The sequence below is a fragment of the Ambystoma mexicanum genome, chromosome 11 (assembly GCF_040938575.1).
Source record: "Ambystoma mexicanum isolate Mex_15411 chromosome 11, UKY_AmexF1_1, whole genome shotgun sequence".
NCBI classification, from domain to species: Eukaryota; Metazoa; Chordata; class Amphibia; order Caudata; family Ambystomatidae; genus Ambystoma; species Ambystoma mexicanum.
In genome coordinates, this window is record NC_090934.1 from 1,306,145,903 (window position 1) to 1,306,158,157 (window position 12,255).

The window sequence follows — 12,255 nt, forward strand, 5'->3', positions numbered from 1 at the left end:
GTAGGATTTTATTTGATTCTTGGATTTATGAAAAATTCATCGGACTCCTTTATGCTCAAAGTTGAATGCAATCACTTTTTATTTCTCCTATACCGGGTTTTACTCACATGATTAACAAACAGTGTTCTGCCCCATTTCAGATAGTCTGCTTAGTGCTTTATTCAGAGGCTTTTGAAAATCCTCCTTCAAAGAAGCCAGGAAGTGGTTCATGAGAACATCGCTAAGCCTTGATATACAATTGAAAAGGTCTTGTTTTATCAGAATCCGAAATCACATTTAATATTAGATATTATTGTCACAAATTCCCTTAAACTAGACTTTGACAAACACATGCCTAGTAATAATTCACCTGCAAAATCCTTTGACATTTTAATGATATGCAAATGTATGTCTGAAATATGTAATATCTATCCGACACATCTATTTCAATTTTCAACAGCAAGTTCAAACATTTTTTTTCCAGAGCTGAATTTTATTCTGAAGACACCCATTCCAAAATTCGCTGCACAGCAGAACAGAAACATATCACATACATTTTGAGTAAGAAAGTGTAAAATGTGTGCTAATGCAGAATGAAGTTGCACTGGCCAAGGAGCTCACAACTGACCTGTACTGATCTCAGTTGCTTCGGGCAATGGTGTGCAGTAAACAGTCATTGCTGGCTGCACTTCCACTGTTTGTTGCCTTTATTATTTATTTATTATTATTGATCTGTTTCTCCTTTGCTCCGCACTTTCCACTTCTCCCCTCTTCTAATCACTTTTCCCCTCCCCCTCTCCCATGCACTTGCGCGTTCTCAATGTCACTGGGCCTAGTAAGATCGTTGTTTTGTTCTCCCCTATTCCCCTCCCTTGCCTTGTCACACTCTGAAACACTTGTGTACGAGCGCGATAGAAATAAAATATCAATATCAACATCAAAAGTTTGGTGTCAGGGCAAGAAGGGGCCTGTGAATGCCTTCTTAGAAGATCTGAATGCAATCAATTCCCAGAGTATGGTGTGAAAACGGTTATAGGTCAAAGGTTCGAATCAAAAGGACCGAAATACAATAGGTTCGAATCAAAAGGACCGAAATACCATAAGGTCGAATCAAAAGGACCGAAAACAAAAGGGTTGATTTTTTAAATTTTTATTTATTTATTTATTTTTGGGGGTGTCCCGCTTCAAATCCCCTTTTTGTGGTAAAAACCTTTTTTTCCTATACAGAAACCCCCCAAAAAAGATATATTAAAAAAAAATCGACCCTTTTGTTTTAGGTCCTATTGACTCGACCCCACCACACTGCACCACATGAGCAACCACCCACAATCCTTCGAGTACAAGGAATGGAAAATAACACTTTGATTATCTTTGATCTTGTGGTCACTTCCATCGTTCCTCTGAAGACAAGCCCCTGCCCACAGTAATCCCACTCAGCCTATTAGCTGATGATATGCACAACATTATAACACACACCTGATTTTTAATCTGTTTTTGAGAGCTGGATATACCCAGACAAGCATTTCCATCCAAAAGATAATACAATCTAAAACAACAAGCATGGCAAAGTGAATAGTTCTGACTTTTGCATAGGCTTTGTATTATGTTCAATGGATGTATGTACATATTGTGTGTACATGTTGTAAATGTGCAGTGTTTGAGTGGAGTTTTAAAAGGTTACTCGAACTATCCAAGACAATTTTAAATATATTACTAAAATAAGATGAAAAACTTAAGGATTGTAAACTGATTTGCTAAATTCAGATATAACAACACTTCCTTCATGCAATCCTGTGTGTAATATCTGCATAGCACCACTTTTGGAATTACTTTTCACATAGAAGGCAAGGCATGGCTCCATTCAAGAAAACCTGGGGTGGCTGACGTTATTATTATTATTATTATTATTATTATTATTACAAATAATTATGATATCTTGTTTCAATGTGGTGCTCCGCATCACTTTCAAAAAGAGCTGAGTTGCTACTACCTAACGGAATGACTCCATGCCATTTCCCACTGAAAGGCAAGCAAGGCCATTTTGGGGATTTTAGACATTTCAAAATCGGGTGCTGTGTTGTAGGGGATTTCTCAGACTCTGCATGAAGACTAGATCAGAACCAATGAGAACACTGTAAAACTGCAACTTCAGGGCACTTAATAGTTCTGCTTGGAAACCTTACCAGGTACCATTCTTCTGTACTCTTGCAGCAGAAGGTTGTTTATTACTACTGTGCTGTTACAAATGACCTCAAACCCAGACCTGAAGGATTTACTTAGAAGACACAGAGGCAGTGTTGCATCCGGGCAATGCGTGCCTTAGGCCTAGCCCTTTGCCCAGCTGTAAAAACGCATTAACATAATACTTATTTTGCACAAAGTGATTTTTGCCCTTGTGCTAATTGCACTTGTGCAAGTACCTTAGCATGGGAATCAGTGTGTTTTTCAATATACTAGAACAACTCAACCATGGCAATTTAGAGAGAGCACACAACAAAAAGAAGATTGTGTCAACAACCCATTTCACACCAGTACAACTTTCAGTTAGGCTTTCTGGCTTGTCTCGCTCAATGACTCCTCACAAGTTATGTCCATTCGAATTTTGGATATGTCCGACTGCGGGAAAAAATAATATCATGTCCAAGTGAGCTTTTGTAGTACTAAGCTGTGTGCCTGCAATGTGGGTGTTGGGGATTTTCCCCCTCTGACATGGTCCATTTCAGTGTGTGACCGGCCAGTTATGATGTAGATGGACTTTGACGTAACGACACAACCCATAATATATGTTGTTCAATTTTCCTAGTATTCAGTGTTACAATTGGTCACCTTAAAAGTGTAACCATATCGCCTTCGGTTGGTCGATGCAGATTTCTGGACTGTCCGATCATTCAGCATCTCAGCCCGTGTGACGTGGGTCGCCAATGCCTGCGTGCCCGCCAAGATCTCATCGGAAGAAGTCTTGGAATACTCATCCCTATATATGTGGATATCCCACTTTCTAAAAATGCCTGTAGCCCACATCTCACACTCAGTGGAACGTCATGCAAGGCAGTAGGTTGTGAAGTATCTTTATGAAGCAGGTCACTCTCTACTACAAGATGACAATTAACTTCATTCGGGAAATAAATTCTTTGCCAGTGCATAGTGAAAGCATGAGAAACACATTAACGCTGACTGTCTCACAAAAATAACTGTCTAAAACCTAGTCCTGCCTGGCATAGCAAAGAGACCATCAAATGCTTCCACTAAACCGCGCAGTCATTGTATTTATCGGTGTCGTGATATTCATTTTTATTGCAAGGCTCTAATACTTAATTGTCAATGACCAGGACTATACTTTTGATTCTGTTTTTCCCTTTCATTGCCAGGACATCCATGCTTTTCTATCAAAGTTTGAACAGTTATGCCACTGTAAGTGTTTGATGGTGTGTTGTAAACAGAGCAGACTGTTTACAATATTGACAATGCGACTACGTCATTGGTTCTGTTGATGGCACCAAGAATGTTCATAGAGTACAGTCGGTGGCAGTGTGTGAACCGGCCTAAAGCGGTGGTCAACGCACACACGCATGTGCCAGAATCTGTAACAGGCCATGCATAAGTACCCAGGACTCTTTCTGTTTCCATATGCCCGGTCCAGACTCCTTAAGTATAGTCTTAAACACAGGAGTAAGCAGTGTAACATTGATTGTGGACTGTGGAGTCTTGTTATTTTCCATAGATTACCGACTTTTTACACATTTCTTTGACTTGGATGAACCAATGGGCCTCATAATGCGCCCCATTACCGCACCATCAAACTATGAGTTTGGTGGTAGGTAGGTAGGTTTGATGTTTACCTCCAACCAAAAGTTGGAGGTAAAGTTTACGCCCTATTGTCAAAAATCTACGGGATTACCGCTAGTGGTAATCTGGGCAAAATCCCAATGAGTCCTACGGACTCCATACAATGGGGACTTACACCACCTACCACCATGTGTACTCCAGCGGTAAATCTGTGGGACCAAGTGGCGGTAGCGAGATTTCCATTCGGTGGTAATGAGGCCTGTGGACATCATATAAATGAGGCGTTACACACCTACATATGGAAACAATGTAGAGCAGTACCAATATTTTGGGATATTAAATGCCTCAGTGTATTCCTGTGAAAAGATAATACCTGTGGGTGGGGGAGGGGACACACTCTGATGGCCTCTTAACCTAGTCGGGTGTCCCTTCCACAATATTTTGCAGTGGATTTGGGATTTTGGATGTCTTGGATTCTTGGCTGTAGCTAGACACCATTACATGATTACTCGCACATGCTGAAATTACATCATTATCATTATTAATATTAATATCAATATAAGTATGTTATTTAATTTTGCATTATTGTACTTTGCAGATAATTACATTCTACCTGTTATAAGCGTTTTGAAAATATACCACTGTGGTGTGGGTGGGGAAGGGGGGAGGTTTCAGCAACCTCCTGTGCCAGCCTGGGTTATTTGGTTTCTGGTATGGCCCATTTTATTACACTAGTATAATGTATGTAGCACTTTCCTTTTCTCTTAGTACATCATGTGATCTGTTATCTATTAAATTGAGGAATATTTCATCTATACGAAAATGATGATAGCTGAAATGTGCACAATACACATTTTGGTATTTTCATTTGATTGTATTTGGCAGGGAGTAGTCTGATCTTAGTTTAGTGTAACAGTGTTGAGAAATGGGGACATGGTGACATTATCATGGGGGTGATTAACCCATGTAGTAGATGCCTTTTCCAAGGAGGGCAGGATCTAAAACATATAGGATATAGAGGGACATCTTATTAACAAAGCGGGGTTTCTATGATACAGAGTTCAAGATGGAGAATCACAACGTTGTGTTGGGTGACCCAGTCCTGTGCGAAAGTAAACTCTTCTCTTTATACTTAGTAGGTCTCTGTGCTCTTCCAGACACCTTACTATAAACATTGAAATGTTCAAAACAATGACCAACCAAAATCCAAAATCTATTCTTCAAACCTCCTGTTAATCCCAATCCAGAAACATAAAAATTCAAGGTCCTGGCTAACACAAAAGTTCAAATCTTATATAAGGTGTCTCCCCGTAGGTGCTACACCCCCAAGAGACCCACAGCTCAAGTAAGTGCCCTCCTACACCATCAAACCCTGTTTGCTCTTTGAGGTTTTGATTAAGCATGCAGATTCTTCCTGTTTCTCTGGATGTCTCTCGTTAGACCTGTTCTTTGGATTCCTTCTTATTTTTCTGTTTGTCTTTATTCAGACCTAGTTTTGTTTGTATTTGTTAGACACTTCTTCAGGTTATCGGGAATTAGTATTTATCCCCCGTTCATTCATGATCCTTTTATGGCAGCTGATATTATGTTACCCTCCTGCCATGGGCTACCTCTCCTAGTCTCACTGTGGAAAACCTTGGGTCTGGCCGTCCATTTCTTCCAAGAATTTGAGAGGGGATTTTGTGCCATTCTGGTCAGCTTTCCTCGTCCAGAGCTTAGCAGCTTTCAGCCTCTCCTTCAGCAGGTCGTATCTGTCCTCACATATATGTGGCTGCTGCCTGCCCTGATCATAGCCTTAACACCCTCATCTGCCTCCTTTCCATCCTCTCCCTATCCTTTATCTGAAAATTCCCTGCATATCCGACAATAGTTTGCCTCCATCTCCTATCTGCATCCTCCTGTCTGCCTATCCCGATCCTTTCCACATCTCCTAAATATCACTTTGCCCACTCCCCCACACCCATTCTAACCTTATTTAAATACATAATGTCCTTCTAAGATCGACCCCACTTTCCTACTCCAACTACCACCACACTGATCTCACTCTACGACATTGGATTGCCCAATCCCTGGGCAACAAGACTTCCTCACTAATCTCTTTGGCTTTCACCAGCCTCGGCTCTCCTTGACTGCTGTCATGGAAATGGGGACACCCCCTCACAACATTCCTAACATTGCGGCCTTCATCCTAGCTCAGCCACTTCTCCAATTTACACCTCCATAAGAAAGGATTCTGGATCAGTTAACTTGTCTTCTCTTCCCCACCCTCAGACTTTAGCCCTTTCGTCAGCTTCCTCTATCACTCTGTTGGCAATCCCTTCTATGATCTCGACCTTGCATTTGAACCTCTTCCCACTACAGTCACTAATATATACCCATGAGTGAGTTCAAGCTTAAAAATATGAAAAGGGCCCACAGACTCCACCTGGCCTCCATCATCTCGGACCCCCACCATTTACCTTTTTCTCTAAGTGGGGAAATGTTTGGCTTTTGGGCACACATTTTCCTTGTATGCAACTGAAAAACAAGGTAAGCCACTTTGTGAACATGCATAGCTAGTGATCTATCACCTATGATGGAGGATAGACGGGTATTCCCCCCTACACAGCAACTGAGATCCTTTACAAATCATTTTAAAGGGAAATCTTACAGCTACACTTTTCCTAAATATCTTGACTAAAAAAACAAATGTTTGTTATGCAGTTCTCATCAAGCTCAAGCCAAGACGTCAAGATCTGTCCCAGTACATAGCAAAAGTGTTCAGTAAAAGTATGTATGTGCAGAGAAAGATACATATATGAACCAAAATAAAGCATTGCATGCCTTGTATAAACAATGGGCTTAGTTGTGGTTATCTATTTGTTGAGTAGCAAATGCTGCTCAGAGGCAATGCAGAACATGTTTTATGCTAGGGGAAATACATTCATGTGTGTTACAAACAAACCATATTGCTTATCATAAATCATGTGGCTGGCAAAATTGTAGGCTGGATTTGCAATTTCCAGATGAAATAATGGCAACCAAAAGGAAGTGTCCTATTCTGGTACTTTAAGAGAATATCATGAGTGTGCATACACCCAATTATGTTACAGTACAAGCAAGATTGTGTGCAACATCCCCTCCCCTTAATATTGTTGGGTAGGATTATACAAGTATTCACTGAAACCATTAATTTATAGGAAAGAGTTACTAAAGCATTCATTTAAGTCTGTGCCCTAATGCTATGTTTGAGCAGTGCCAGGAATATTTTCATACCCATAATCAACTGTATGCAATGCGCGTGATATTTTAATGGTGCTTTCCCTGAATAGGGTTATTTTAGCACAGCTTAAGTAGGGGAGGCTGAGCATGATATTTTCCATCACAGACTTCTTCGAAGGGCAAACTAATATGTTTGTAAGTTCACTTTTGTTTAGTGGAGATAATGGACATAGGACTATATAAGAAAATCAAGACTAGTTAGTAGAATAGACATTCTTAACTGGGAAAGAAAATGGCAAATATAATTTGTGGCTTGTGCCTTATGAATGTATGAGATGGTGGTAATACTTGATGGGAACTGCTAATGCATTTCTCAATGGCACTCAGAGGGCACCTCGGCAAGCATGCATGTGCACAGTTTACAGGGAAAAGAGACCCACACTAACAACAACTTCCTTGGCCTCATCTTCCTCTCATCTTCTACCTTCTCCTCACTTTCTCCTTAACATCTCATCTCTGTCTCACCTCAACTCTCACTTTCTCCATGCTCTCACCCCACACCTCTCACCAGTTCACTGATCAGACTTTTCTACACTTCAACATGGTACTGCATACCCTTTGACCACGACCTCCCCCTGACTTCCTTACACCATCTTGCCCATGGCCACATCATTGGATCTCCCAAGCTATCAACCTTTGAATTTCTGTCATGGCCACTGGACATGGGCCTATGTCTTTATCACCCACAGGGTCCAAATGGACCCAGTCCTGGCACCTCTGGCACCAGACTCATGAAAGGCATGTACATCCAGGCCGGGGGTGGCCATAGAGGAACATTGGGGAGCACATGCAAGAACCTCTGAGAGTGGCAAGGTGGAGCCATAAAGTGGGGCCAAAGGGAGGGGCCGGGGCCAGCCTATTTAAGGCCAACAGGCCCGCGTACTGGTGCTTCGCATTAGTCTGCCTTCAGCAGCGTAACGCTTACTGCCGTCCTTACCTGTTTTCCAGCTCAGCACGTTGACGCGTATCCTTCTGACTACAGCTACACCATTGCTGAACGTGCATCCTCCTGCATCCAGCTACACCATCGTTGAAAGCACACCTTACCTTACTCCAGCTACACCATCGCTGAAAGCGCATTTTACCTGACTCCAGCAACACCATCGCTGAAAGCGCATCTTATCTGTCTCCTGCACTCCATCGCCTGCAGCGCATCGTATCTTACCTGATTCCATAGTCATCGGAGTAGTAGCGCTTCCTCACCTGTTCCGGATGTCCAGCTATGTGGGAGCTTATCTTCCAATATTCATCTTCACAGAATCTCCATCCTGCAACCGCGGACTGGCCTTCGAACAGTCGTTCTCCGCTCAATGCCGCCAGGCATTCCCTGCAACAGAAAAGAACACACAAGGTTAGAAGTTGCATAAATAACTAACGCTTGGCCGCGCCACAACTGAACCTAGAATTCAACCCTGAAAGCCAAATTACCAGCTACTTTTAAGGCTTCATTATCCTCTGGGGCATCACTGGACTCGCTCTAAACACCCCGACTCTGTACAGCCATCTTCACATCTATAGTGGAGAGAAAAGACATTGCAAGAATTACAAACTATAATCACAGCAAAAAGACACTGTAATAAGAACTCTGACAATAATTATTGCAAAGACAACTTACCTTCTAAGTGGTTGGTTGCAGCTGGCCTGAGCCGCCACACCCACGGACCAGTGAAGCAACTAGGTCCACCCAAGGCACCCCTGCTCATAAGAAGGATGGAGAGCTCATCATTACGAGAAAACAGGTGAGCTTGCATGGGCAAACGCTTGCTCATCTCGTTCTGGAACGAAGGGTTTGAGGGAAATCACGATACCACTGCACCATTCTCATTGCCTCTCGTATTCCCTCAGGGGCAGTACCAGCATCCAGAGCAGTTGACTTTGCAGCAGCTGGCAGAGACACCCGATCCAAGGGAGCCAAGTCCAGGGAGGGCTCCAACCGTGCCCCAACATCCCTGTAGAGACCAGGTGAGTGTAACAGAGCGCAAAGTCTCTCTGAATCTCTGCCTGGGCATCATGGACACCTCAGAAACTGACAAGTTGGCCCAATTACTGGTGGAGCATGTGGGCTGAACTAGATGCCTCTAGGCAAGAGACCAATGCCTTGAGGAGAGACCTTATTGTAACCTGTGAACGGACTGATGATTTGGCAAGACAAATGCTTCAGACATATGCAGGGCAGGTTACTCGGAATTGCACCAACTCTGTTGCAGCAACCATCATCACCAATGCAAGTGGTGCTTACAGGGGCAGTTCCACTGGCCCCGTCAGACCGTTTCACTGGCCGTCCCTAACGATAGTGCAAGAGTTGCCTTTGTACTTTCATATTTGGGAGTCAGCGCAGCTGACTGGTCCATACCCTTAGTAAACCAGGATGATCCCATACTTCGAGACTTTGGGGAATTCCAACGGGAATTGGAAAAATGTTTTGCCAGACACACCAAAGGACAAGCCTTAGATAATGAACTGTTGTCTCTCAGAAAAGGAAGCCACGATTTGTTGACTTATATTGCCACCTTTAATCGTCTCGTAGCACAGACTAATTGGCCTGAAAAGAAAAGAACCACACTGTTTTATGGGGGGCTACGTGGTGAGTTAAAAGATGTGCTAGCTCAAGTGGTCAATCCTCCCGAGTGTTGTGCGGAATACATCAATCTGACATTGCAATTGGACCAAAAAATGGACCGCACACGAATTGAAGGGAGGTCAGTTTACATGCGACCCCGAGACAACCAAACCAGACCTCATGAATCCACTGAACCCATGCAGATTGGGGGATTACAAGCCCCTATTTCCAAGGCTGAAAGGGAAAAAAGGAGACAACAACAACTGTTTATTTGCAGAAAAGCTGGACATTTCCTCAGAGATTGCCCCATAAAACCTCCTACAAAAATAGTAGGCGCCACAGACAACGGTAACGAAGAGAAGGAACAGAAGTCGGAAAACTCTGACGCCCGGCAAGTGTAGGGGTCCACTTGTCGAGCGGAATAAAGCAAGTTGTACAGACCTCACACCTCGTCAACCCGGTACTATTGATCCACCAATAACAACCATCAAAAGTACATGCTCTAGAAGCCTACATTGAGAGCGGAGCAGTGGGAAATTACATTGATCATAATTTGGCTGCATGGAAGGACTTCCTCTTCAGCAAAATCTACAATCGGAAAATGTCACTGCAGCAGATGGCTCTCAGTTGTCTTCCAGCCCAGTAAACGCAACATACCGACAAGATGATGCTGATATGTCAGGATGGCCATCGAGAGGAAATTTCTTTCAATCTTATTGGGGCCCCCAGTTCCAAATGATCCTAGGAACGCCGTGGCTAGAAACCCATAACCCAAGGATTGACTGGTGCACAAGGGAGCTGACCTTTCCTCAAGAATGTGCAAAGAGTTGCTATCACAGGGACGTGAGGAATCTACAACTCAAGGTGAAACCCAGGCTAAGAATTTCTGGTTCATTACCCTTTGAATATCAGGACTATTTGGATGTGTTCCAAATGGAACAAGCAAACACCCTGCCTCCACACCGACCTTACGACTGCCAAATCGACTTGGTTCCAGGAGCACAAATTTTGCAGTCGAATTTACGCTCTGACTGAGCAAGAGAATCAGCATCTGAGAATGTACCTAGATCAGTACCTAGCCAATGGATTCATCAGTCCCATTCAAATTTCCAACCTCCTCAGTCTCTTCTTTATGCCAAGGAAGGAAGGGGACCTCAGAACTTGTATAGATTATAGGGCATTGAACCAGATCACCGTTAAGAATAGATACCCTCGGCCGCTCATCCCTGAGTTGCTCGATCAGGTGAAGAATGCTCTAATCTATACAAAATCGGACCTAAGACGAGCTTACCATTTGGTAAGAGTTAAAAAGGGCGATGAATGGAAGACAGAATTCCAGTATCAGGTTATGCCCTTTGGGTTATGTAACGCACCAGCGGAATTCCAGTTCTTCATGAATGATTTACTTCATGAATTGTTGGATGTCTGTGTCCTCTTTTACATCAACGACATTCTTATCTACTCAGTGTCCAGGGAAGATTAGGTTGGCCATGTAAGGGCAGTTCTGGAAAAGCTTTGTAAGCATTGGCTGTTTGCCAAATTGGAAAAATGCTTCTTCCATGTCACAGAAGTCACATTTCTGGGCTTCATGCTTACCCCACGAGGGGTTCACATGGACACTCACAAAGTGGACGCTATTCTTCAATGGCCATCACCAACATCGACCAAGGGAGTGCAAAGTGTGCTCGGCTTTGCCAACTTTTACAGGCGGTTTAGCCAGGGGTTTTCTCAGACCGTTCATCCAATCACGTCTCTACTGAGAAAGAATAAAAGTTTTCCTGGTCCCCCGAAGCTGAAAAGGCCTTCCAGGAATTAAAACTGGCCATCACCTCAGCACCAGTTCTCCGGCACCCCCGACCTGACCTGCCCTATGTAGTTGGAACAGATGACTCCAGGGAGACCATGGGGGCAGTATTATCACAAAAGGACCCGGACACGGGGCAATTACACACCATAGCATTTTGGTCCCGTAAATTTACTGCACCAGAGATGAACTATGCCATAAATGACAAAGAGTTACTAGAAATTAAAGAAGCTCTTAAAACCAAAACCTGGAGACACTACCTTCTAGGAGCAAGTGATACAGTCACGGTTATCACAGACCACAGTAATCTGCAATATTTAAAATCTGTTAAGGCCCACTCTTCACATCAGCTTCGCTGGGCTCTTTTCTTTGCAGAGTACGATTTTGTTATCACTTATTTATCATTGGGCTCGCTCTAAACACTGTGACTCCATGCAGTCATCTTCACATCTATAGGGAAGACAAAAGACATTGCAAGAATTACAAACTATATTCATGGCAAAAAGACACTGTAATAAGAACTCAGACAACAATTATTGCAAAGAACACTTACCTTCTAAGTGGTTGGTTGCAGCTGGCCTGGCCACCACACCCATGGACCAGTGAAGCAACTAGGTCCAACCAAGGTGCCCCGGAGAGCTCATCATTACGAGAAACCAGGTGAGCTTACATGGGCAAACACTTGCTCATCTTGTTCTGGAACGAAGGGTTTGAGGGAAATCACGATACCACTGCACCATTCTCATTGCCTTTTGTATCCCCTCAGGAGCAGTACCAGCATCCAGAGCAGTTGACTTCGCAGCAGCTGGGGGAGAGACCCGACCCAAGGGAGCCAAGTCCAGGGAGGGCTCCAACCGTGCTCCAA